A 26,175-nucleotide genomic window follows, 5' to 3' on the forward strand; every position below is an offset into this window, starting at 1 on the left:
TGAGCTGCGTTGTTAAATTTCTTACCAGTTTCCAAGTGGGCACTGCCACCTGGCATGTAAGCCCTATAGAAGCAGAAGTTTACCATGGCATCCAAGCATCAAGATCTGGGTCTGAGTTGTTCAGTAAATTTTTTTTTAAAAAAGAGAATTTTGAGGTCTGTGTATGTGCACAGACCTCCCCCAAATGCAGCCTGTGCTGCCTACAGTGGTTTCCCCCAACCTCCTTCCATGTTCTGATGCTGGCCCTGATCCTCTACCTACTGCATCTCAGGTCTGTGTGTGTGCAGAGAGAGACCCTTCAAAGATATTTCGATTTATATGATATATTTCCTGGAAAATTGGATCTAGCACTTCTTTCTCCTATAACATATACAGCTCAGGGACCAGAGTGGTGGTACTGGGCATAAGGTATCTGCCTTGCTGGAGCTAGCCTAGAACGAACCATGGTTCAATCTGCTGGCGTCCCATATGGTCCCCCAAGCCAGGAGCGATTTCTGAGCTCATCATAGCCAGGAGTAACCCCTGAGCGTCACCGGATGTGGCTGAAAACCAAAATTAATTAATTAAAAACATATACAGCTAAAAACCCAGTTAAACAAATCAATGAAATAGTTTGCAATATTTCTATCATACTTAGATTATCTCACTTGTTTAGGAAAATAACCTGTAAAGCAGATATACCACTAGCCACCTTTTATACAATCAGTTCAATAGATCACTCTCTTAAACATCCTGAAACTCCAGCATTCCAACCCACCAAACTAAGGAAGACAACTGCAGTTGAGGATATGGAGAGAAATCCTGGAAAATTTCCAAGCCCACCAAAAATCTTGAGTCTTATAGATGAAGACCTAAAATCAAAAATTAATGTTTTAGCAACAGAAATCAAGGAAAAACTAGTCTAAAATAAAACAATCTATAGCTGAACAATTTAGCCACCTCAAGATAAAGAAGTCAAAAAATATAAAAAGGAGAGGGGCAGAGAGATAGAAGTAGGGGGTTTGCCTTGCTTATGACCAACCCAGGACAGACCTGGATTCGATTCCCAACATCCCATATGGTCCCCTAAGACTGCCAGGAGTGATTTCTGAGTGCAGAGCCAGGAGTAACCCCTGAACACCACCAGGTGTGGCCCAAAAAATAAATAAATAAATAAAAACAAAAGAAAGAAAAGAGAGACAAAATAATGGAAGAAAAACTAAGGTACTTAATAAACAAAGACAAAAGAAATGATCTCAGAATTATAGGAATACCAAAAGTTAAAAATGGAAAGGGGAAGAACAAGTAGTAAGGGAGACAATAGCATAACACTTTCTCATTTTCTAGAAAGAGGCTACTGTAAAAAAAAACCAAGAGGCAAAAAGAGTGTAAATCAAAATAGACCTAACAAAATAGCACCAACACATATAGTAATCCAAGTATCAAAAGAGAAAGAGAGAGAGAGAAAGAGAGAGAGAGAAAGATGGACACTTTAAAGCAGTAAGGGAGAAGAAAAATCTTAAGCATAAAGGAAAAAACATAAGAATCAAACCAGATCTCCCATTTGAAACAATACAAGAAAAGAGTGGAATGACATATTCAAACTACTAAAAGACAGAAACTTTCAACCTGGAGTCCACTACCCAGCAAGCCTCTCATTTACACAGGAGGGAGGGCTAAAAACATTCTCAGGCAAAAAAGAACTCGCAATATTCACACTAGCCAAACCAACTCTAAATGAACTACTCAAATATTAATTATATAAATCAAATACCCAATTGTAACAGCAACAACACTACACAATATAATGACACAACAGCCCTTCTGTAGATAGTTTCCTTAAATGTCAATGGACTAAATTCTCCCATCAATAGACACAGAGTAGCAAGTTGAATCAGAAAGCAAAACCTAGCCATCTGCAGCCTACAAGAAACACAAACATGGGGCTGGAGAGATAGCATGGAGGTAAGGCGTTTGCCTTTCATGCAGAAGGTCATCGGTTCAAATCCTGGCGTCTCATATGGTCCCCTGTGCCTGCCAGGAGCAATTTCTGAGCATGGAGCCAGGAGTAACCCCTGAGCACCCCGGGTGTGGCCCAAAAACCACAAAAAAGAAAGAAACATAAACAGTTAAAAGTTCAGGATAGATACAAGCTCAGAGTAAAAGGGTGAAAACAATTATACAAGCTACTGGAAAACAAAAAATAATCTGGGACAGCCATAATTGTATCAGACAAAAATGCACTCAAGCTCAAGAAAGTACTTAGAGACAAAGGTGGAAACTACTATTGACCAGAGGAACAATAGACAAAAAGTTATAACTCTTATCAACATTTATGCACCAAATGTAGTGTCAGTAAAATATGTAAGGCTTTTGCTCACAAACCTAGAGAAACATATGGACAGAAACATGATAGTAGTGGGAGATTTCAATATGCCATTATTGCCACTAGACAGATCCATTAGGCAAAACACTAGGAAAGACATAAGAGCCCTAAATAAAAAACTAGAAGAACTAGGACTAATGGTTCTATACAAGGCCTTTTATCATCAAAAAGTGAAATACATATTCTTCTTAAAAGTCACAAATACAAGAATTATACCAAGCACCCTATCAGACGCAATGCCATAGAGATCAAAATTGATTGTAAAAAGATGTGGAGAAAAATCTAACACCTAGAGACTAACCTACATGCAACTCAACAGCAATTGGATCAAAGAGGAAATCAAGAAATAAATAAAAAGATTCCTTCAGATGAATGATAATGAAGAAACAAATTGCCAAACTCTACAGGATACAGCCAAAGTAGTGGAAAGAGGAAAACTCATAGCAATATAGGCCTACATTAGGAAAGAACAGACAAAATCAAGCAAACCTTAAATATCTGGAAAGCCAACAGCAAAGGAATTCAAACACAAGCAGAAGAAAAGAAATAAAAACCAGAGCAGAAATCAATAATATAGAAACAAAGAATTGATAAAATCCAAAACTGTTTTTTTTTTTGTTTTTTTTTTTTGAGAGAATAAACAAGATAGATAACTCATTGTCAAGATTCACAAGGAGGGCCCGGAGAGATAGCACAACAGCCTTTGCCTTGCAAGCAGCCAATCCAGAACCAAAGGTGGTTGGTTTGAATCCCGATGTCCCATATGGTCCCTCGTGCCTGCCAGGAGCTATTTCTGAGCATGGAGCCAGGAGTAACCCCTGAGCACCGCTGGGTGTGGCCCAAAAAAAAAATAATAAAAAAGATTCACAAGGAAAAAACAGAAAGAGAAAATACTCACACAAATTGGATCATAAATGAGAAAGATTACACAGAACTCCAAGAAATCCAAGACATCAACGAGAGCTTATTATTAAAAATCTGTATTCTGTTAAATTAAAGAACCTAGAAGGAATGAACAGATTTCTGGAAAATTTTAATCAGATAAAAACTGGAGGAGGAAGTAGAAAGCCTAAACAGGCCAATCACAAGTAAGAAAATTGAAACAGTAATTAAGAAACTCCCCACAGGGGTTGGAGAGATAACACAGCGGTAGGGCATTTGCCTTGCATGTGGCTGACCTGGGACAGACCTGGATTTGATTCCCAGCATCCATTATGATCCCTCAAGCCTGCCAGGAGCAATTTCTGAGCACAGAGCCAGGAGTAACCCCTGAGTGCCTCTAAGTGTGGCCCAGAAACAAAAGCAAAGAAAGAAACTTCCCGAATAAAAGTCCAGGACTAGATGGGTTCACCAGTGAGTTTTATCAAACATTCAGAGAAGTGTTGTTACCATTGATACTTAGACTCTTCCAAAATAGCAAAGAGATGGGAGTCCTCCATAATACCTTTTATAAAGCTAACATCACGTTCATTCCCAAAGCTGACAGACATACTACCAAGAAAGAAAACAGAGCAATCTTACTGATGAACATTGATGCAAAAATCCCTAACAAAATCTTAGCCCACAATCACTCGAAAAAAGACCTGGTGATGTCAACCCAGATACAGGTTTGGAGTTTGGGTTAGTTTGGTGTCTCTGCAGAGAGCCATATAAGAGGGAGGAAACTGGTCCTTTGGAAAAGTGGCAATTGTGGACGATGAGTCTGGCAGACGTGACTTTGGCAGAGTGGGGACTTGACCTAACTTCTCCTCCCAAAATTGCCAGCTTCCATCTGCGTGGCCAGTACATCCATAATTCGTCATGGCTTGGTTTACATCTCTTTTGAGAATAGACTCTTTTGATCTATGGAGCTGGCTGAATGCAGACCTGTTGACTGTGATTGTGGGTGTAGTTTCGGCTGCCAGGACTTCTGGAATCATGAGAAAGTGGAACGGAAGGTTGCCACACTCACTTCAAAAAAGTACTGGTGATCCGGCTGGAGCAATGGCGCAGAAGTAAGGTGTTTTTGCCTTGCACGTGTCTGACCTAGGATGAACCGCAGTTCGATCCCCCGGTGTCCCATATGGTCTCCCAAGTCAGGAGCGATTTCTGAGCACATAGCCAGGAATAACCCCTGAGCGTCACCAGGTGTGGCCCAAAAAGTCAAAAAAGGGGCTGGAGAGATAGCATGGAGGTAGGGCGTTTACCTTTCATGCAGAAGGACAGTGGTTCAAATCCCGGCATCCCATATGGTATTCTGTGCCTGCCAGGGGCGATTTCTGAGCATAAATCCAGGAGTAACCCCTGAGCACTGCCGGGTGTGACCCAAAAAAAAAAAAAAAAACTAACTAACAAAAATGTTCTGGTGATGTTAGGCCAAATACCAGCATACCTGGAGTTTTGGTCAGATTGGTAAGCATGACTTTTTTTTACCCTCAAGTCTGTTCCATATGCAGATAACATACTAATTTTTTTTTTTTTTTACTGATGCTTTACAATTTGGAGTCAAGAAATGAAGCCCTGCATCTTTGTTTTTCTCTCAAATTATTTTGGCTATTTTTGCTTTCAAGAATAAGCTTGCTGAGCCCTGAAGAAAAAAAAAAAAAAAAAAAAAGAAGGCAAGTTCTGCTGAACTTGGAAATAAAATGTTATTGAGTCTACTGCGGCAAAAATTACCTTTTGAATAATGTTGAATCATATGATTTATGAACACAGACTCGCTCTCTATTTGTTTGGGTCATCATTCACTCCCCTGGGCAGTGATGTTTTGATGCATCAGGTCCAGAAGCTCAGGTTCTGGAAGGCAATATGGGAGCAGATTGGAGCTGAGGGTTCAAGGGGGAACATGTCTCCAAATGACAATCACCTTAAGATGAATTACCACCACCCCATGATGCCCCTGAAAAATAGAGGGAATTTTTTTACATACCCGACTCCAGAAAAATAGACTTACCTGTAGTCCCATAGTACAAGCACTCAGTTGAGCAGATTGACGCTGTAAAACACAAACCCTACTGTATGGGTTCTATTGTGGAGATAGCAACTCAAACAATGCTGAATGCTCCACACCCTTCTCAGTTATATCAGGCACCACAGTAACAGAAGGGCCCTGATCTGGAGTTATGTACCAGGGCCCTGCAGGGAGGAAGATGCAGTATTTGGTTGCTCCAGCTGCTCCAGGCCTCCCTGATGAGCAAAGGGAGGGTTTGTGGAAGTGACTGTCAAATGCTGCCCGGGAGGCAGGTCTCATTCCCCTTGATGCATGATCCCTTAGCCAAGGACACCTTCCTTCACACCTGCCTGACAACCTTTCTGAACATAGCTCTATAATAGGTCACCACAAACTTCCTGACAGTACCTTAGCAAAATGTGTTTACTGAGCCCAAAACATTCCTGGGAGAGAAGAGCAGCATGAAACAATTTGTATAACCAGTGCACTCTCAAAATACAATTTTTCATACTTTACTAAATTAATAAAATGCTATCTTTTATTATTGTTTTATGATTATGAAATTATTTTACCTTAAACACCATTTGGGAAAATTATCCCAAAAAAGGTGGAAAAACAGACTTTTCAGGAAATCAAACTATCTATTTTGGAGATATTAGTGGAGATATTAATTGCACACCCACATGGGTATGTGAAGTAGGCCACTGGGGCTGATTGTTTACAGTCCAGGACTAGAGACACATCTAGGGTTTATCAGCATGTGGATGTTAGGTAACCAGATAGAATTCCCTGAAAAGAGGTGGAAACAGAAGAGTGGAGAATGCAGGGGAAAATGGTAAGTTCAGAAACAAGCAAAGAAGAATATCAATGAAGGAGAGGGAATGGGAGAGTAGTACTGCAGGAGAAAGGCAGAAGAATCATGAAAGAGAGAGATGCTTCAGAATGAAGGACTAGTGATGTGGGTCAAATATAATTAATAAATTCAATAAGAAAAAGAACAGAAGGTTAGAGAAATAATACAGGGGTTAAGGTGCTTGCCTTACATCCTGCTGACTAGGATCAATCCTCAGTGCCACTTAGGGTCCCCCAAACACAGGGCCAGGAATTAAGACTTGGGCATAGCTGAGTGAGAAAGAAAGAAAGAAAGGAAAGAAAGAAAAGAAAGAAAGAAAGAAAGAAAGAAAGAAAGAAAGAAAGAAAGAAAGAAGAAAGAAGAAAGAAAGAAAGAAAGAAAGAAAGAAGAAAGAAAGAAAGAAAGAAAGAAAGAAAGAAAAGAAAGAAAGAAAGAAAGAAAAGAAAGAAAGAAAGAAAGAAAGAAAGAAAGAAGAAAGAAAGAAAGAAAGAAAGAAGAAAGAAAGAAAGAAAGAAAGAAAGAAAGAAAGAAAGAAAGAAAGGGAGAAAGGTAGAAAGGGAGAAAGGTAGAAAGAAAGGAGAAAGAGAGGAAGGTAAGGAGGAAGGGAGGCAAGGAGAGAGGGAGGGAGGGAGAAGAAAACATTCATCACAGGACTTGACAACAAGAAATGATTGATCTTGAGAAAGAGTGCAATTAAAGAATTGGGAAGAAATTACAAGTGCAATGGAAAACAGAATGGCATGTGAAATATGGTGAAATGCTAAATCCCTAAAGGTCTGTGTTCTCTAAAGAGCTAGACATTTAAAATTCACTCTTCAGTTGCACTTGCCACATTTCAGATGTTCAACAGCCATAGGAGGCCTGTATCTACCAAATTGGACACGACAGAGTGTTTCATCATCCCAGAAAGTTCTATTGGACAGCACTTCAGACAATAATTTCATTGTTACTGGGAAGAAAAGACAAAAAGTAGTAGCTAGAAGGCAAGCTAAAACTATAAATATAAAACTGGAGTGGGTTTGCCTGGTTTTGCTTTTAATCAGGGCATCTATGGCTGGAGCAATAATACAGTAAGTAAAGTACTTGCCTTGCACATAATCAATCCAGGTTTGATACCCAGTACCCCAGGTGATCTCCTGAGCCTACCAGGAGTGATCCCTGAGTGCAGAGTAGGAGTAAATTCTGAGCACTGCTGGTGTCACCGAAAAAAAAAAGGAAGAAGAGGTATGCTGTTGTGAGTACCACCATCAAGTGTATGTGACCTCTGGTCATAATAACAGAAATTGGGATAATGAAAAAAAAGAAGAAGACAAGAAATAAGAGGAGGAGGAGAGGGTGAGGGCCAGAACCATAATACAGAGGCTAAAGAACTTTCCTTACCTGTGGTTGATACCCTGGTTTGATCCCAGGCACCCCATGTTTCCCAGAGCAATGCAAGGAGTGATTTCTGAGTGCAGAGTCAGGATTACCCCCTGAGCATGACCAGGTGTGGCCAAAAAAAAAAAAAAAGAACTGAAAGAATAAATGACAGAAGCAAGAAAATGTCAAAACCTTGATAAATATGGGAAAGGTTCTGCAGAAAACTATGAAGTGAACCTAGGGGGACAGAAAAATAGTACAGCAGGTAGGGCATTTGCCTTGCATATGGATGGCCCAGATTCAATCTCCAACACCACATATGATCCCCTCAAGCTTCCTAGGAGTGATCCTTACACACTAGGAGCTAGGAGTAAACCCTGAGCACATCAAAAAAAAACAAAAAAAAGAAAAAATTGAAATTTATACTCATTTCAAAAAAATCAGCCGAACAAATGTAAAATTATTTGCCCATCACTCATCTGATAAAGAGTTAATATTCAAGATGTATAAAGGATGGGGCTGGAGAGATAGCATGAAGATAAAGTCTTTGCCTTGCATGCAGAAGGTCAGTGGTTCAAATTACGGCATCCCATATGGTCCCCTGAGTCTGCCAGGAGCGATTTCTAAGCATAGAGCCAGGAGGAACCCCTGAGCACTGCCGGGTGTGACCCAAAAACAAACAAACAAACAAACAAAAAAAGATGTATAAAGGACTGGTAGAATTATACCCTCAAAATATCCAGCCCCATCAAAAAAATGGGAAGAATAGATAAACCTACACTCCTTCAAAGAAGACATACAAAAGGCCAAAGGGCATTAAAAAAAAGGGGGGGGCTGTTGCGGTGGCGCTAGAGGTAAGATGCCTTCCTTGCCTGCACTAGCCTAGGACGGACCGCGGTTCGATCCCCTGGCGTCCCATATGGTCCCCCAAGCCAGGAGCGACTTCTGAGCGCATAGCCAGGAGTAACCTCTGAGCGTCACCAGGTGTGGCTCAAAAACCAACAACAACAACAACAAAAAACCTCTGCATTAGGGGCCGGAGAGATAGCATGGAGGTAAAGCATTTGCCTTGCATGTAGAAGGATGGTGGTTCAAATCCCGGCAACCCATATGATCCCCTGTGTCTGCCAGAGGTGATTTCTGAGTATAGAGCCAGGAGTAACCCCTGAGTGCTGCCGGGGGTGACCCAAAAACAAAACAAAACAAACAAAAAAAAAACTCTGCATAACTGATTATCAATGAAATGCAAATCAAAGCAATGAGATAATCACCTCACACCAGAGACTGGCACACATCAGGAAGAACTAGAACAGAGATCCAAGAGATAGCACAACAGGTAAAACACTTATTTGGCTTGCACTCAGCCTACCTAGTTTCAGTCTCTACCACTTCATATGATCTCCTGGAGCATTATCAAGATTGATCTCTGAGCACATGGCCAGGAGCAACACCTGAGCAGTGCCTGGTGTGGCCCAAAATAAAATAAACCAAAAATCTAGAACAATCAGTATTAGCATGGATTGAGGGAAAGGTCTCTCATTCACTAATAAAGGAAATGTTAACTGATCCAGCCTTTCTGGGAAGCAAAGGGACGGGTGCTTGAACACTATACAATTAAAACTTAGTCATAAATGTCTTTACCTCACTGTGATTCATTAATTTTATTTAAAAAAATTTTAATTAAAACTAGGAATTGAGGGGCCGGAGTGGTGGCGCAAGCAGTAAGGCATCTTCCTTGCCCGCATTAGTCTAGGACAGACTGCGGTTTGATTCTCTGGGCAACCCATATGGTCCCCCAAGCCAGGAGTGATTTCTGAGTGCATAGCCAGGAGTACCCCTGAGCATCACTGGGTGTGGCCCAAAAACAAAAAAATAAAATAAAATAAAATAAAACTAGGGATTGAGGGGATGGAGAGATAGCACAGTGGTAGGACGTTTGCCTTGCACCCAGTATAGATGGTGGTTCAAATCCTGGCATCCCTTATGGTTCCCCATGCCTGCCAGGAGCAATTTCTGAGCATAGAGCCAGGAGTAACCCCTGAGCGCTGCCTGGTGTGACCCAAAAACAAAAACAAACAAAAAAAGTAAAATCTAGGAATTGAGCTTCCATATGATCCATCAATTCCATTTCTTGGAATGTATCCCAAGGACTCAAAAACACAATGAAGAAAAGACATTTGCACTCCTATATATTTGCACTCCTATATTTTCTGCTGCACTATACACAATAGTGCCCAAAAGCAGATAAGTAGATAAGGAAACTATGGAAGATTACTTGGCCATAACAAAAGATAAAATCATACAATTTGCTACTACAAGGATGACTCTAGAGCAATGGTCCTCAAACTCTGGCTCGCGGGCCACATATTGTATTTGTATCTGTTTTGTTTCTTCATTGCAAAATAAGATATATGCAGTGTGCATAAGAATTTGTTCATAAGTTTTGTTTTTACTATAGTCAGACCCACCAATGGTCTGAGGGACAGTGAACTGGCCCCCTGTTTTAAAAGTTTGAGGACCCCTGATCTAGAGAATATCATGCTGTGTAAAGTTAATCAGAGGGAGAGAGACAATACAGATGATCTATCTTAAGAAGAAACATGTCTCCTAGGATCCCATCTATGGAACCAGCACTGTTTTCTGCACCTACAGAAAACCTACAGAAAACCAACTGTTTTCTGTTTCTTCATGGCTTAAGAAAGGATTCGGACTTCTACCAGGGAAGGCCCTAATGCTGCCCTGGCACTGACTAACTCCAGTGTGGGTTTATATGACATCCTGATGATTTGGTAACAGAAACAACTTGCTTTCAGAGCAGGGTTCCTTGCACTGCTACATAACGGTGAGATGAAACCAGAGATGTTGTATGTCACCCAGGCTTTAACAATAAGATTTGTACAAAAACCAGGATCTCTAACTACAGAAACCTGACTATGACAACCATGACCGAGAAGAACTTTTACTGAGACCACAAAGAAAGTCTTTGGGGTTAGACAACTTAGTATGCCTGGAGCCTCTAGTTGATCTTATGGCAAAATGCTTCATGGGTAGGGTCTCCCTGTTTTTAGGGAAAGGTTTTTCCTTTCTATTTTCCCCCATCTTTTCTGTGTCTATGAAAAAAAAAAAAAGACATCTGCCACACACACCCTTTTTCTTTTATCTTCTTTTTTCATCTCATAACTTTTAAATAGGAGCTCCATCTTTTTCATAGAAACTTGGGACATGGATTCATTGTTTTATCACATATTTCTGCAATTTTCTATAAAACTAAGAAGAAAGGAATAAAGAAAGGCTGGGGGCCAAGTGGTCTCAGATACAGTGGTGGAGGTAAAATAAGGACAGAAATGTGTATCCAAGACAAGGTAAACTTTAACAATTTAAACTTAAAATGCCTGTTATACTAGCAGGCCAAGGGGCAAAGAATGGTGGTATGGGATGTACTCTAGGTTCATTGGTGGAAGGAGTTTGACACTGATGGTGGGAATGACCCTGAATCACTATATATCACTATATATGTGAAATTCAGCTAAGAGGACTTTGTGGATCACAATTGTTTCAACAAAATTAAACTTAAAAAAGAAAAAAAAAATGTCGGCCTCAGAGGCAGGCAGTGAGAAGAGCAGGGAAGAGGACAGGAGAGAAACTGGGTACATTGGTGGTGGGAAATGTGCACAGATGAAGGGTGTTGAACATTGTTTGAGATATAAAGAAACATAATAGTAGAACTGTAAATGCCCAAATGTAATAGAAACTAAGAACATGAGAACCTTTCTTTTTTTTTTTTTTTTCTTCAATTGTATGCTTGCCACTTGAGTGAGGCAGGAGATGAAACAGGGAAGGAAATACTTTACTAATAGCATAAAATGTCATACATGAAATCCTATTAACAACAATACTATCAACTACAATGCCAAAATATAACAAAAAGCACCTCTCAAGGCCTGAGAGATAGTACAAAGGGTAAGGTGCTTGCTTTGAAAACAATCAACCCGAATTCAATCCCCAGCACACCATATAGTTTCCTAAGTCTGTCAGGAGTAACCCCTCAGCACCACTGTAGATGGCCCAAAATCAAAAAACAAAACAAAGCATCTGTCATAGAGGCAGGATGGAAGATTAATGGGTGGGAAGAGTTGGGAGGGAAGGGAAGATTGATCAAGGACATTGGTATTATATGTCTAAAACCCAATCATGAATAACTTTGAACATACTGGCTACATTTAAAAAAAAAAAAAGCCAGTATTAAAGGTGTGTGTGGGAAAGATGGTGAGGACACAGGACAGAGACAGCAACAAACCAAGAACAGAGGCCTCAGAAGGAACCAACATGGCCACTCCTTGATCTTTACTTTCTAGTCTCTGGATTGTAGAAAATTAATTTCTCTTGTTAGAATCACCCAGTGTGTGGAATTTTGTTGTAACAGTTCTCACTAACTATTCAAGGAAACTCATTTTGGGCTTCTGGCCTTTGAGAATGAGCTACAAAACCATTATTTTAGGGCCAGAGTGATAGGACAGTAGTAGGGCAGTGGACTTGAATGTGGCCGACCTGGAACGGACCCAGGTTCTATCCCCGGCATCCCATATGGTTCCCTGAGCCTGCCAGGAGCAATTTCTGAGGGCAGAGCCCTCAGAGTATTATTTCCAAATAATACTTTTACAGCCATGGAAAATAATAATGATGCCTACATGAGACATCAAGTGCTGAAGCGGTCAGAGTAGGATGTTCTTGACCCTAAGGGAAGTGAAGCTGTTAATTGGGCCCAGCCAGAGACCTGTAGGCAAACCAAAGGCCAGTGTGGTTGTTCTCGCTGGGTGATCTGGCAGAGTCATATAATGACTAAAAAGTGTTTATAATGGTGACCTTCAGAGTATAAACCAAGTGAGGAAAAGTAAGAATAGAAATAGATGATTTAAGGTTGGAAAAAAGATGGCTTAAGGATCTTTTTGTGGGGCAATGTGGCCACACCTGGCAATGCTTAGGGTTACTCCTAGCTCTGCACTCAGGAATCACTTCTGACATTGCTCAGGGAACCTGGCTGTGATGCCATATCAGCCAGACGCATGCAAGGCAAATATCCTGCCCGCTAAACTATATTGCTCTATCCCCATAAAGATCTTAATAGAGTAAAGAATTGTTTAAACTAGTCAGAAATGGGGCAAGAGGGAAGAATTGGGGGGGGGGGGTGCTTAGAAGATTGGTTTTGGTTTTAGGGCTACATCTAGTGACACTCAGGGTTTGCTCTTGACTTTGAACTCAAAAATCACTTCCGGTGATGTGAAAGGACCATGTGAGAGGCAGGGGCTCAAACCTGAGTCAGCTGCATGCAAGGCAAATGTTCTACCTACAGTACTATCACTTCAGCCCCAATATATTTTTTAATTATTAATCTGACCATGTAGTTATTATCTTGATTCGATATGCCAGAATTTTCCAATTCCTGACTTTTCCAATTCCATTTTCTAACTTGGCCAACAAGGTATTGCTGTTTGGATTCAAACAGCTCATCAATTTTCTCCTCTAGGTTCCCACAGTCTGTCTCCTTAAGGTCTTTGCATATTCTGTTCCCCCACCTGGAACATTTTTCGTACCCTCCCCACTTCATCTTTCACAGCTGACTTCACCTCATTTTTCAAGTTCCATCTGGGATCCGACTTCCTTTGGCAAGTTTCCCAGACCCCTGCATCAGGTTAAACACTGTTCCCTCCCAAGGCAACATTTAATCAGCTTCTCCAACTCCAAACACCACCATCTGAAGAGCAGGACTCAGCATGGCATCAGGGCCAGAACAGTGGGTAGAACTCTTGCCTTATATCGGCCTACCCAGGTTTGATCCCTGGTGTCCCATATACTCCCCCAAATCTGCCAGGAGTGATTTCTTTTTTTTTTTTTATTTATTTATTTTTTTTTTTGTGGTTTTTGGGTCACACCCGGCAGTGCTCAGGGGTTACTCCTGGCTCCATGCTCAGAAATTGCTCCTGGCAGGCACGGGGGACCATATGGGACGCCGGGATTCGAACCGATGACCTTCTGCATGAAAGGCAAACGCCTTACCTCCATGCTATCTCTCCGGCCCCCAGGAGTGATTTCTGAGTGCAGAACCAGGAATAACCTCTGAGAATTAGAGAGTGTGACCCCCAAAACAAAGCAAAAACAAACACAGAAACAAAAAAAGTCGCTGATATGCAGGAAGACTTCGGAGAAGGGGCTGAGTGAGCTAAAAATGAAAATGATGCCATTTGAAATGGCTTAAGTGAAGTAACTATGATGATGAGAGACTATAAAGATCCCTTTTTAAATCTCTCAAGTCCATACTTATCTGACAGGGGAAATTCCATGATCACAAAGGTGGTTTTCCCAGGCCAAGGCATCTCCAATGCACTCTGGATGTGCTGACCCCTGCGATTTCCCTAAATGTGGAAACCTGATTTTATGAGAGTGATAGTGGACACTGCATTCATGCTCTCCCAGAAATAAAAATCTCTCGAGTCAATACAATCTCATATCATATTTAACATAATATATCAAAAGTTTAACATATTTAACATATATTGTATATTTAATATAATAAAATTTAACATATCATATTTAACATAATATATCAAAAATACTGGAAACAACCAGTGTGGGTGGGGATGTAGCAGAGGAACCCTCACTAATTGTCCTCTCCTCAGTCTCTTTATGGAAAACAGAATTTTCATAGCCATCATAGAGATTCCATGTAAGCCAGCAATTATACTTCATAGCATCCACCCTACCAAACACAAAAAGCATTAACTTGAAAAGATCTGTGCACATTCATGTTCACTAAAGCACAAAGAACAATAGCTGAGATATGGAAATAAACCAAATGTTCAGTGACAGAAGAACAGATCAGTAGTACGAGATATTCACGTAATAGAATAGTACACAACCATCGAAACCTATGAAATCATGCAGTTTGCTTCCACTTGTATGAAATTGGAAGGCTTCTTGTTAAGTGAAGTCAGTCAGAGGAGAGAAAGACAAATGAAGGATGGTCACACTCATCTGTAGCATATAAAGAAATAAAACAGGGGCCAGAGAAGTGGACTAGAAGTGACATTGACACAAGGTAACTGGTGGAGAGTCTTGGACATGTTTGGTGCTAATAAAAGTCAAGTAACCGGGCCCGGAGAGATAGCACAGCAGCGTTTGCCTTGCAAGCAGCCGATCCAGGACCAAAGGTGGTTGGTTCGAATCCCGGTATCCCATATGGTCCCCCATGCCTGCCAGGAGCTATTTCTGAGCAGATAGCCAGAAGTAACCCCTGAGCACCGCCAGGTGTGACCCAAAGACCAAAAAAAAAAAAAAAAAAAGTCAAGTAACCTTGTACATAAAAACCCTAAGTATTTGGTTCCCTGAGCACCACCAGGAGTGATGCCTGAGCATAGAATCAAGAGTAATACCTGAGTACCAGGGCCAAAGAAAGTTAAGTTAAAAAGAAACATTAAGCAGAAGCCAAACCAAGCCAGATTTGATCCCAGTATCCTATATGTTTTCCTAAGGCCACCAGGAGTTATTTCTAATCACTGAGCCAGAAATAACCCCTGAGCACCACCAGGTGTGGCCCAAAATAGAAAAAGCTTTTGAGTCTTAAAATAAATATGAAAAGTATACAAAATCAACTCACAGAATGGGAGACTTAGGAAAGGTGTTTCCGGAGCCGGAGAGATAGCATGGAGGTAAGGTATTTGCCTTGCATGCAGAAGGTCGGTGGTTCAAATCCCGGCATCCCATATGATCCCCCAAGTCTGCCAGGATCCATTTCTGAGCACAGAGCCAGCAGTAACCCCTGAGCACTGCCGGGTGTGGCCCAAAAGCAAACAAACAAAAAATAGTGGAGTAAAAAGTTGAAAGAATCATTTATGATACTAAATAGATGAGCTAAATTTTCTTCTTTTTCCTCTCTTCTAGATTTCAGTGACACCACGAATAATTTAAAATAATTTAGAAGTCCCACATGAATCAATATATTTCCCCCTTTTAAATGAAGTGGGAAAAAGCCTAACATTAGCTTTTTTTTTTTTTTTTTTTTTTTTTTGGTTTTTGGGCCACACCCGGCAATGCTCAGGGGTTCCTCCTGGCTGTCTGCTCAGAACTCCTGCCTCCTGGCAGGCACGGGGGACTATATGGGAAACGGGATTCGAACCAACCACCTTTGGTCCTGGATCGGCTGCTTGCAAGGCAAACGCTGTTGTGCTATCTCTCTGGGCCCGCCTAACATTAGCATTTTAAGAAAATATTAGGGCTAGAGAAATAGTACTGAGGGTAAATCACCTGCCTTCAGTGTAGTTGACCCAGGTTTGATTCCCAAGCCCCCACCTGGAGTGACCCCTGACATAGAGTCAGGAGTAAGCCCCAAGCATCACCGGTGTCTGGTGGCTGGATCCTATGGCAGCAACTCTGATCGTCCTGCTCTAGGACAACAATGCAGAGAATTAGGAGCCACATCTCTGGGAATAATTAAAGTCTCTTCCATGCTCACACTGCAGTTCTTGGAGGTTTAATTGCTGCTGCAATTAATCCTTATTGATGAAGCATCCTGTCAGAGTTGCAGTGTGCATGTGAAGGGAAATCTCATAAAGGTCCAAGTGGTGCACATCTTAACGGAATGCTCCTGAAAGACCACAGAGTTAGTTAAACATGCAGCTTGATCGGGGCTGCAGCAACAGTACAGCAGGTATGGCATTTGCCTTGCACATGGTCGACATGAGTTTGACCCTGGCAGGACATATGATTCTCTCAAACACTACCAAATGTGATCCCTGAGTACAGATTTAGGAGTAAGTCCTAAGCACTGCTGATGTGACCCAAAAACAAACAGAAAAAAATCACAGCACAACTAAGCACAGCACTGGGGATCTGAAGCAACTATCACCTTTTTCCATGGCTAAATTTTTTTTTAATTTTTATTTAGGTATCATTATTTATTAAGTTTTTACAATAGAATTTCAAGCATGGGGGCCAAAAAAATAGCACAGCCCTAAGGCATTTGACTTGCACGCGGCCAACTGGGAACGACCCCTGTTCAATTCCCAGCATTCAATATGATCCTCTGAGCCTGCCAGGAGCAATTTCTATTTCTTGTTTGTTTGTTTTTGTTTTGGGGTCACACCTGGCAGCGCTCAGGGGTTACTCCTGGCTCTACGCTCAGAAATCGCTCCTGGCAGGCTCGGGGACCATATGATGCCGAGATTTGAACTACCATCCTTCTGCATACAAGGCCACCACCCTACTTCCATGCTATCTCCCCAGCCCCATGCCAGGAGCAATTTCTGAGGGCAGAGCCAAGAGTAATCCCTGAGACCACCAGGTGTGGCCCAAAAAGCAATAAATAAATAAATAAATAAATAAATAAATAAATAAATAAATAAATAAATAAATAAATTGTGTTTCTTAATAAAAAAAGAATTTCAAGTATGCAATGTTTTCAGCATTAATCCTACCACCAATGTTATTTCCTTTACCAATGCTTTTATTCTTATTTGTTTTTTTAAATAATATCTATTTAAGCACCATAATTACAAACATGTTTGTAGTTTCAGTTAGAAAAAAGAACACCCATGGGGCCGGAGAGATAGCATTGCATGCAGACGATCAATGGTTTGAATTCCAGCATCCCATAAGGTCCCCTGAGCCTGCCAGGAGCGATTTCTGAGCATAGAGCCAGGAGTAACCCCTGAGTGCTGCCGTGTGTGACCCAAAAATATAAATAAAAAAAAATAAAAACACCCCTCCTTCACCAGCACAACCTTCTCATCTCCAATACTCTCATCTCCTTCCTCCTTCACCCCCTTCCTCCTTTCCTTCATCATTTTGATGTTGCTACAAGGACCAGAACTTGCATACACATCTGCTATCTATGGTAATTGCCCCCTTCTCTTTATGATGTTCACTGGAACTCACACATCAAGTCATGGTGCTTTCATACTCAATTACAGTGCTCACCAGGGCTTGCACTCCTTTAGATGAGGCACTTGCACACATGTTGGTGCAGGCGTCATTTAGTGGAGACATACAAGTTATGTTTTGTTTGTTTGTTTGTTTTTTCGGGTCACACCCATTTGATGCTCAGGGGTTACTCCTGGCTATGAGCTCAGAAATCGCCCCTGGCTTGGGGGGACCATATGGGACACCAGGGGGATTGAACCGCGGTCCTTCCTTGGCTAGCACTTGCAAGGCAGACACCTTACCTCTAGCGCCACCTCGCCGGCCCCACAAGTTATGGTTTTGATGTTCATCTGGCATTTCTGTGATACTCATACATATTCTTGTCAGCAGTTCCAATTTCTGGATGTGGTAATCACATATTTTTTCAGTTGCTTGCTGGCCTTGCTGTGGGTTGCACCTCTTTTGGGGACACATAGATACACCTGGATGTGGCATGGCTGAAAATCACTTTGGTGCTGTAGATGAGATTGCGCTTAGTGCTGCCAGGATTGTACTTAGTCCATGTCAGATGCCAGGCATTTGAATTCATGACCAAATACCTGTAAGGCAAGTTTTCTAAGACACTGATTTTCTATAATTAACATGCATTGCATAACAAAGACTGAAAGGACAAAAATAATTGGGTAAAGAAAAATAAGTACCATGGAGCCGGTGAGGTGGCGCTAGAGGTAAGGTGTCTGCCTTGCAAGCGCTAGCCAAGGAAGGATCACGGTTTGATCCCCCGGCGTCCCATATGGTCCCCCCAAGCCAGGGGCAATTTCTGAGCACTTAGCCAGGAGTAACCCCTGAGCATCAAAAGGGTGTGATCCAAAAAAGAAAAAAGAAAAAAAAAGAAAAAGAAGTACCAATAACAATAGAAACAAGGACCAGGAGGACTGCTCTGTGGTAGGAAGCTTGTCACAAAAGAGGGAGGGGTGGGGAAGTACAGTTAGGGCAGAGAAAAGACTACTATGACAATTATAGTTGAAAATGATCACTCTGGACAAGAACTGAGTGCTGAAAGAAGGTAACATAATAGGCATAATACCCTTCAGTAGCATTATTGCGAACCACAATGCATAAATGGAAAAAATAAGAGAAAGAAAGGGGGGGTGTCTCCCATAGAGGCAGGCTGTGGCGGTGGGGGATCCAGGAGGGAAACTGGGGAAGCAGGGTATACTGGTGAAGGGATGAGTATTAGAATTGTATGACTGGGCCCGGAGAGATAGCACAGCGGCGTTTGCCTTGCAAGCAGCCGATCCAGGACCAAAGGTGGTTGGTTCAAATCCCGGTGTCCCATATGGTCCCCCGTGCCTGCCAGGAGCTATTTCTGAGCAGACAGCCAGGAGTAACCCCTGAGCACCGCCGGGTGTGACCCAAAAACCAAAAAAAAAAAAAAAAATTGTATGACTGTAAGTATGCATGTAGAATTTATGACTGTATAGTTGAAAGTCAATCACGAACAACTGTGCATCTTACGGTGATTCAATTTAAAACATTTTTGATAAATAAGGATGGGAAAATTATTTTGTTTTTGTTTTGGGGCCACAAGGCTCAGGGGTTACTTCTGACTCTATACTCCAGCAATATCCTGGCTGGCTCAGGGGACCATATGGGATGTAGGGGATCTAACCCAGGTTGGCTGCATGCACCCTACCCAAGGCAAGCACACTAGCCACTGTACTATCTCTCTCTAGCCCTAGGAGGAACAAATTTAAAAGGAGGAAAAATAGGTAAAAGATCATTCACAGAACCAGAAATAAACATTCAGCTAGCATGAGGAGTGGGAGGAAAATGATCAACCTTCAGGTTATTAAACGAAAACCCAAATACTGAAACTCCCTTTCTCTGTTCTCATAGAAACAGATTATCTTTCCATAATGCCCAGGATAAGGGGAGGCACTGTGAGCCCATCTGTCACAAATGTAGATAAAACCTTCCTAGTGAGGAATAAGACAGAAAGGGGTGAGAGATGTAGGCAAGGGTGAAAGACTTTGAGGAAAGAACAAACACTGGTAAGTTTAAGGAATCTAAGTCTGGGTTTCAGGACAGGATACATTGCTGTGCAAGGAGCAAGGAACTTGCCCCTCGACCCCATCACACCACCACCAACTTGATTTAATCTATGAAAGCATGAAAGAAAAACAACAAAATCTCTTAGCAAACTAAGTTTACAAATAGACTTGCTTTTCGTTTTTAATGTTTTGGTTATAGGTTTTATACCCAAACTTATATTATTAACTTCTAGTTAATAATAAATTTTTAGTTAATATTGTTTGGTTTTTTTTTGGTTTGGTTTTTGATTTTTTGGGACACACCCGTTTGATGCTCAGGGGTTACTCCTGGCTAAGTGCTCAGAAATTGCCCCTGGCTTAGGGGGACCATATGGGATGCTGGGGGATCAAACCATGGTCTCGATCTTTCCTTGACTAGCGCTTGCAAGACAGACACCTTACCTCTAGTGCCACCTCGCCAGCCCCAATTTTTAGTTAATTTTAAACTTTAAAAATATCCTTTTCAGGGCCCAAGAAAAAGCAGTAGGGAGGGCGTTTGCCTTGCATATTACTGACCTGGGTTCAATGCCTGACATCCCACATGGTCCCCTGAACACTGCCAGGAGTAATTCCTGAGTATAGAAATAGGAGTAGTCTCTGAGCATCTCTTAGGTGTGGCCCAAAAACCAAAAAAGAAAAAAAAGGAATAAAGAAAAATCCCCTTTCAAGCACAAATGTTTAGGGGCTGGAGCAATAGTACAGCAGTAGGGCATTTGCCTTGCATGTGGCTGACCCCGAACAGATGCAGGTTTGGTCCTGCATCCCATATAGTCCTTCGAACCTGCCAGGAGTGATTTCTGAGTGCAGAGCCAGGATTGATTCATGAGCGCAGCTGGGTATAGCCCAAATACAATAAAATAAAATATAAAGCACAGGTGCTCATGCCATATAATACACCTAATTCCAGAGTCTGGCAAAAATCTCAGATAAGGAAGATAAAGAAAAGACTAGATAGAGAAATGGAAGAAAAAGTGTAAGAATAAAGTGAAGGATTAGCACATTACTACAGATAAAGTAAGCAGTTACTGAGAACACCATCCAGGTAAGACAGCTATTTTTTTGTATTTTGCCTCAGAGTTTCATGAAGCATCCCCTCAATCCGGGCATCATTTCCCCCCTGGACATGCCTTGGTTGGCTTTCAGGGCAAGGTGAACAAGCTCAGATGATAACAGTGCTTACAACAGGCAGTACTGGTCTCTACCTGACATATTAGCAGGTAGATAGTGCAGGCCGAGGAAAAATTTATAATTACTCCAACTCCCAAAAGTCATTATTTTTATTTCGGGGTTTTGTTTAATTTGGGGGACATACCCAGCTGTTTTTAGAGCTTACTCTTGGCTCTGCAATAGGGATCACTCCTGATGAAGCTCAGGAGACTAAATGAGATGCCAGGGATCGAACCAGGGTTGATCATGTACAAGACAAGCACCCTACATAATGTACAATTGTCCTGGCCCCAAGAAGTGATTTTTTTACAGTATTTAAAATCTTTTTTTTGTTTGTTTTTGTTTTTTGGGTCATACCTTGTGGTGCTCAGGAGTTACTCCTGGCTCTGTGACCAGAAGTCACTCCTGGCAGGCTCGGGGGACCATATGGGATACCAGGATTTGAACCAGGGAACGTCCTGTGTTGGCCACGTGCAAGGCAAATGCCTTACCACTGTGCTATTACTCCACCCCCCTCTAAAATCATTTTTGTTTTTGTTTTTTTGGGGGGGCCACATCCGTTTGATGCTCAGGGGTTATTCCTGGTTATGCGCTCAGAAATCGCCCCTGGCTTGGGGGGACCATATGGGACACCGGGGGATTGAACCGCGGTCGGTCCTATGCTAGCACTTGCAAGGCAGACACCTTACCTCTAGCGCCACCTTCCCGGCCCCCTAAAATCATTTTTATGTTAAAAAAAGTATGTGTCTCTTGGTTGCTATGCACACACTGCTTCAATTTTGACATAATTGTAAGCCAGAATGGGCACACAACTACAGACCTTAAACTCATAGCAAAAAGAAGACAACAGAGAAAGAGAGCCAGGTTGTCAAGATGATGAACACTGCAAAGCAAGATAAACCCAAACAGGTTGTGAGGTTGAATGATCCCTATGACTGACGTGCATAGGAGAGAGGTGGCTGTAGGCACAGCTTGAGATGAAATAAAGGTGTTAGGAGCCAACTCCTGTACTCCCTGTGGGATGGTTTTATTCTTAGACAGTTTATTGTGACCCAGGAAATCTTCACTTCATATTATTAGAAAAGGTCAGTGGAAGTAATGAGTCACGTATTCCCAAAGTCAATCAAATTCCAGGGATTGTGTATTCAGATTGGTTTGCTCATTCCACACCCAACTACTAAAACTAAGAGTAACAGACTATGCTGATTGATCTAACCTTGACAACACACACAAACACAAACACACACACACACACACACACACACACACCATAACCAAAGTAAGTAAAAACTATAACTGAGGTTAGGTAGATAAATACATCTCACATACCAGCATTCCCCCTTCAAAGAATACATTTCAGTAGGACTCAGATACACAAAAAAAACTACACAGATTTGTTGTTCTAGGTAGAGAGCATTAATGTAGTATGACTATTGCTCCCAGAGGGGCATGCAAGAATATTAGACTATGTTAGGCCGGAGAGATAGCACAGCAGTAGGGCATTTGCTTTGCATGTAGACAGATGGTGGTTCGAATCCTGCCATCCCATATGATCCCTGAGCCTGCCAGGGGCAACTTCTGAGAGCAGTGCCAGAAGTAACCCCTGAGGGTGTGACAAAAAAAATAAATAAAGAATATTAGACTATATTTTCCCCCTAACACTGAATGATCCTCTGTCCTCTTCTCTAATGCCACATTATTCTAAACCACACTTCTCCAACTTCAGAAAGAGCCAGGACTAAAGAATAGAGAATAAAGCAGTGAAAAAATATAAAAGCCATAATAAAAAAATATTTTTCTGGAGCCAGATTGATAATACAGCAGGTAGGGCATTTGCTTTGCACATACAATTGTGAAAAAAATAAAAGTAATTAAAAAATAATATTTTTCTAGAGCCAGATTGATAATATAGTGGGTAGGGCACTTGCCTTGATCATAGCTAACCTAGGTTTAATCCATGACATCCCTTATGAGCCCGGAGAGATAGCACAGCGGTGTTTGCCTTGCAAGCAGCCGATCCAGGACCTAAGGTGGTTGGTTCGAATCCCGGTGTCCCATGTGGTCCCCCGTGCCTGCCAGGAGCTATTTCTGAGCAGATAGCCAGGAGTAACCCCTGAGCGCCGTCGGGTGTGGCCCTAAAACAAAAAAACAAAAACAAAAAAAAACATGACATTCCTTATGGTCTCCCAGAGCTGACCAGGATTAATTCCTGAGCCAGGTAAACCCACAGCACTGCTGATTGTAGCCCCAAAACAATTCTTTCATACTTTTTGTAGGGGTCAGTGTTTGGCCTCATCTGGTAGTGCTCAGGAGCTACTTTCCGGACTGTCATCAGGCTTTACTCACAGAGAAATTCAGGAAACCATGTGGAGCCAGGGGTCAAATCAAAGCCTCCAACATGCAAAGCATGTACTCCCATCCTTTAAGCTATGTCTCTGGACTTAATATCAACATTTCAAATGAATATGGGATCAGCATTATTGATTTTCCTTTAGCATGCTACTACCGCTGATTCTTCTTAATTTAAAATATTGACTTTTTGACGACTAGAGAAATAACTCAAAGAACTGGAAAGCATGCCTTGCATAGATGAGGACCTGAATTTGATGCTCAATCTACAGCATCACTGCCAGGTATAGCAATAGTGGCCCCTAAGCACCACTAGGGTGGTCCTGATGGCCCCCCAGGACTGCTGAGCCTGAGAAGTACAACACTGCAGAGCTCAAGTAATAAAGCATTCAAAACATTCAACCCATATCACTGAACCTATTAGGCATGGGAGGCCAAGCCACTCCCTAACAGAAGGTAGCTGATACCCTACTACCAGGTGGCGGCCAGCAGTCTCCACACCCAACCTGTGCTATATTAAGGGCCACCTATAACACTTAAAGGAAGATTTACATAACAATTTCACACTGATGGGGGAGAGTGGTCTAGCTATAAATCCAAAGCACATACTCAACAACACTAAAATGTAAGATCTAAGTTGCAACCCCCAAACATTGTAATGTGTCTATCAAGATGTCAGGCAGGGGATAGGAATGGGGAAAAGAGGGACGGAGTATGATGAGAAATGGGAACCCTGGTGATGAGTGGAAGTTCTGTTGAAATATTATATGTTTCAAACTCAACTCTCAATACTTGGTCAATCATGTTTCTTCAACTAAATTAAAAAATGTTTTAAGTTACACACGGCTTAGCTTTATGCTTCATATTATTCTGTGAAGATGAGCAGAGAAGACAGAAAGCCACCTCCTACTTAATCCTTCAGCATCTTTCCAGGGAGTTAACTACAAAGATTCGCCTCCTCTCACAGTGTAAAATAAAAATCCACAAGTGATGAGATCATTCCAAATGCCGTGTTTCTAACCCCTTCAGTGATGGCTAACTTTTTTTGAGCCCGCGTGCCCAAACTGCAGCACAAAACCAAATAATTTCTTCAAAAGTGCCAGCACGTCAATTAAACCTTAATAACAAGATTGTAGTATCTAAAAACTATGTGGCATGCACCGCCTATCATAATTGAGGTCCTTCCCTCGTGCCAGCTGCAAGGCCTTTGCATGCCACCACTGGCACACTTGCCATAGGTTCGCCATCGCTGCCCGGGTGGACAGGTTTGAAGAAGCAGGGTAGCGGTGAAGAAATAATACACCGAACAGTAAGGTAAAGAATGTGAACATGGCCTTTTCTCTCCTGCTCTCTCTACCCCCCACCAAAAGCCAAAACTGCATTCTTTATGCAAACCAATTCCCAATATATCAGAAGGTGTGTGTGTGTGTGTGTGTGTGTGTGTGTGTGTGTGTGTGTGTGTGTGTGTGTGTGTGTGTGTGAGAAAGAGAGAGAGAGAGAGAGAGAGAGAGAGAGAGAGAGAGAGAGAGGTAGACAGACAGACAGGCAGGCAGGCAGGCAGACAGAGAGAGGGAGAGAGAGAGAAAGAGAGAGAGAGAGAGAGAGGTCCTATCTGGTGAGCTTTTACATATCAAAGGAAGAGGTTTAGGGAAAGAAAAGGTTAGAGAAACACCTTTGTTTAGGGTTTTTTAGATTAAATCTTATTTTACAGCACAGCAAGAAAACTTGAAAACCATAGAAAGAAAACAAGTAGAAGTCCACCAAGCTTAGTGAGTGAAAACAATATCGCTGAGCACAAACAGCACCCCAATAAATCCTCAGACAATGTCTTTAGTGACACTATGATGAAGATGCTCAATGAATTCAAAGAAATGATAGCACAGGTAGTCAATAAAGCACAAGAATGTATAAGCATGCAAATGAGAAAAGCTATTACAGTCAGAAATGACAAATAAAGGAGCCGGAGAAATAGCATGGAGGTAGGGCTTTTGCCTTGCGTGCAGAAGGATGGTGGTCCGAATCCCGGCATCCCATATGGTCCCCAGAACCTGCCAGGAGTGATTTCTGAGTGTGAAGCCAGAAGTGCCCCCTAAGCACTGCTGGGTGTGACCTAAAAAAAAAAAGAAAAGAAATGAGGGGGGGGAGGGGGGGAAGAAATGACAAAGAGCTTAGTAGGTGATATAAGAAAGTCAATAGTCATTGGTGGTGGGAATGTTGCACTGGTAATGGGGGTGTCATCTTATATGACTGAAACCCAATCACAATCATGTTTGTAACCAAGGTGTTTAAATAAAAAATATTAAAAAAAATTAGCTGTCATTAAACTATTAAAAAAAGAGAGAGAAAGAAAGTCAATAGTGAGGCTGGAATGTTAGTAGAGCAGGTAGAGTGGTGGCCTTGCATGTGGCTGACCTGGATTTGATCCCACCTGGCACCCCATACAGTCCCCAAGCCCACCTGGAGTGATTCCTGAGCATAGTGCCAGAAGTTAAGCCCTGAGCATTGCCAGGTGTGGCTCCCCAAGAGATAAATCAATAAAAGCTCAAAAATAATAGAAACTAAGTAAAAGATCAAGGACCTCAAGATGAGAAGGATGAAACCTTTAAGAAACAATAGAAGGTGGAAAATATTCTGAAAAGAAAAGAATAACAAACCGGAGAACTGGGGGGTGAGTTTAAGAGGAACAATATAAGAATCGTCAGAGATTCCATAGACACCACCTTGTCAGTTCAACAGCAGCTCAATATAACTCAATATAGATCACTGTTTTATGTTTACATGTTCAATGACAAATAGCCTTATTTTTTATAAGTGACAGTTTTCCAGCTAAGTACATGCGTGACATAAGCATTTGAATTAAAATTTCCATATTGAAATCAAATCTTATGTTTTTTAATTTCCATTTGGAGTGTGTTAAAAGGGAGGTATTCTTATACAGTGAATATAGTCCAAACCCTATATTTTAACAGGAAAAGTAGGCTGTTGTCTTGCACACCAGAAAATAGGGTAAATGTCAAAGTAACATAGACATCACCTAAACTCAAAAAACAAAACAAGAACACTGAATGCACAGCTGACAGCCAATAGCTTAATGACTGAATCAGACCTTCAATGACTTAATCATCCCATTGTAATACATTTTCTGTCT

At 41.6% G+C, this 26,175-nt stretch overlaps 1 protein-coding gene and 1 non-coding gene across 2 annotated transcripts in view; one reads left to right on the forward strand and one right to left on the reverse strand.

Annotated features, from left to right (window-relative positions):
* RASGEF1A (RasGEF domain family member 1A) overlaps nt 1-26,175 on the reverse strand; it is a 485,335-nt gene that overhangs the window by 111,451 nt on the left and 347,709 nt on the right. The window lies entirely within an intron of this gene.
* Nucleotides 13,818-13,978, forward strand: LOC125995163 (U1 spliceosomal RNA). The gene has a single exon (XR_007490750.1). It is a non-coding gene; the product is annotated as a U1 spliceosomal RNA (small nuclear RNA).

Source organism: Suncus etruscus, chromosome 17 (assembly GCF_024139225.1).
Source record: "Suncus etruscus isolate mSunEtr1 chromosome 17, mSunEtr1.pri.cur, whole genome shotgun sequence".
NCBI lineage: Eukaryota > Metazoa > Chordata > Mammalia > Eulipotyphla > Soricidae > Suncus > Suncus etruscus.